The sequence below is a fragment of the Hordeum vulgare genome, chromosome 5H (assembly GCF_904849725.1).
Source record: "Hordeum vulgare subsp. vulgare chromosome 5H, MorexV3_pseudomolecules_assembly, whole genome shotgun sequence".
NCBI classification, from domain to species: domain Eukaryota; kingdom Viridiplantae; phylum Streptophyta; class Magnoliopsida; order Poales; family Poaceae; genus Hordeum; species Hordeum vulgare.
The window spans coordinates 307,867,580-307,870,163 of NC_058522.1; the positions used below are offsets into that span (position 1 = coordinate 307,867,580).

At 38.8% G+C, this 2,584-nt stretch overlaps 1 long non-coding RNA gene across 1 annotated transcript; it reads left to right on the forward strand.

The window, feature by feature from the left end:
* The first annotated feature begins 367 nt into the window (after positions 1 to 367).
* On the forward strand, positions 368 to 1,498 carry LOC123398275. The gene is made up of 2 exons (XR_006610125.1): positions 368 to 453; positions 1,224 to 1,498. It is a non-coding gene; the product is annotated as an uncharacterized LOC123398275 (long non-coding RNA).
* Positions 1,499 to 2,584: the final 1,086 nt, after the last annotated feature.

A 2,584-nucleotide genomic window follows, 5' to 3' on the forward strand; every position in this document is an offset into this window, starting at 1 on the left:
CAATGGTTTGATATGAGAGTTTGTTAAAAAAATAGAAACCACACTCTTTATATTGATCTGATCATACTATAGGAGGTCAATGATTTGGCAAGTCAATAATCCACATATAAGTAACAATATACAATTTCATAAGAAATAAGGACCTTGCAACCTTGTAAATCTCATGATGCAACAACCCCCAAGATTACGACCGTATTGAGCTTCTCTCGTTAGCACTAATTTCGTAACTGTGACATTTCTTTGGTAAGCCTTACGGAATCTTGTTCTGAGCACTAAGTTTACAAGAATATTTTGAGGTCCTCTGAGTTGCTTATTTACTTAGTTAATATAAGTTCTTTTTCTCCTGATTGCTTTTCTGAAAGGAAGAGATTTTGTTCTCGGTGATTGGGCATAGTGATTTTGATGCATCGCCTTATCTCATTCTCACAGAGGATATCAATGGGGTGAATGCCGGTAGGAGAAACTTGCACATTGTTCATTTTTACTTTATGTTTGTCCAAATTATTTGCCAAGCAAAGCAATGTCAATTTCTATGATATATCACGCTCATTAACACTGAATATTTGTTCACCTACTACTTTATCTTGAGAATACGCATATGATATCTTAGTATGAATCATTTGGTGGTTGATGAAAATCATATACTGGTCAGATTGTAGGAGGTTTGTTATTAGTTGTGCCATTCACTTTTAGAAATAGAACTGAGAGATGAAACCCATCTTTCGCGAATTAAAACTGAATGTGCAAGTTTTTATTGAAGCAACAACAAAGTTTAAGTACTGATTTTGTAGATAAAAAATAATTTCCGACTGAAATTTTTTCCTCCCAGATACAAGTGTATCTGGTGGTTGATTAAAATCATCATTATAATCTTGTGATTTTAGAGTAGTGTGATTTTGAAAAAAATACAATGCCAAACTCGGCCGAAGCGATGTCATATGAAATCTGGCTTCCATGGTTTATACTAAAGGCATCATTTTTCAGGTGGTATATACAATTATACACAACTTAATTTATTCTAAAAAATCATATTTCAAAGCTGCCTAAGCTCACCACTATCCTTGCGTCTACAAGCTAATCAACTTAATTTTATCTATCTTTTGTTTTGTATTCTTGTCATTTATTTAGATAGATGTTTATGTCCTTAATTATGTGGAAATTCATGATGACTGCACCTACATCTGGTTCCACTTTCTTGACAAATTTGTGCAAAATGTTTTCAGGTACTCAACCTATTGATGCACATGGACATGATAACTCTCTAGCGTTTATGGACCAACCAACCTGTAATCATGGACCTTATTGTCTTGTAGACCATTTGGTGTTTCGAGTGTTTTGGAGCTTGCACTTTGTGCATGTAGATACCAACTTGTGTGTTTTGGACCATCTGAAGTCTCTCATAGTAACCAATAGTCCTTATCTCTTTGTGACTTGTGTGTTCTAGATGATTGTTAAGATGGTAAAAACTATGCTTCCTCTAGGTTAATTTGTTTGTCAACTTGCGTTCAATGTATGTGCATGTTTATAAACATATTTTCATTGTGGTGTAATATGTGTTTATCTTGAACCTTCTTGTGGGTGTGAGGATAATAATTGAATATTTTTAGAGCTGGTAGTATAACCTGTGGCGCACCATGAGCTATACTAATGGCACACCTGGGAGGCATACTAATGGCGCACCTGGGAGGCATACTAATGGCGCACCTGGGAGGCATACTAATGGCACACTGGGAGGCATACTAATTGCACACCATGAGCTATACTAATGGCGCACTGCCTGGTGCGCCATTAGTATACCAGATACTAATGGCGCACCTGTGGTGCGCCATTAGTAAAAAAATCTAATGGTGTGATGCTAGTGGCGCACCTATAGTGCGCCATTAGTAGCCAACATAGGTGCGCGACTAGCAGGCCTTTTCCTAGTTGTGCTTAGGTGATGGCTGATTTTATAGTCGAATGGAAAGAGTGCTAACTCCCTAAAGAGTACATTACATATTCCCATTGGATGATGTACTTTGATGGCTCCAAGACGCTTGCCAGCCTAGGGGCTAGTGTCATACTTACACCCCCACTAGCGACAACATCAGGTATGTGTTACAGATCATGTACACCGATTCCTATAATGTGGCCGAATACGAGGCTCTATTACATGGTTTGTGGATGGCAACTTCGATGGGCATACAACGGCTTGAGGTACGGGGGTACTCTAACCTTGCTATCTCCCAAATCAAAAGGAAATTTGACGCAAAGAATCCAAAATGGCGGCTTATAGGAATGTTGTCCTTAACATATTAGCACGGCTCGAAGGCGTTGAATTCCACCATGTGTCTACAGACAGCAATTAGGCTACCGATGTTCTTTCTCTTATGGGCGCTAAACGCGACCCTGTCCCTAAAAATACCTTTGTGGAACGACTCTTCAAGCCTTCAATGGTATGGCAAGACGAAGACAATGACACTGAAGTCAACGAAAAGGAACAAGTAACCCCTCCTGTAATCGAGCTATATGAACAAATCATCGGTGGTTCAGCACTGGAGAAAATGCTTATGGCTCATGAAATCATGGCAGGTATCGCGCCATGGAC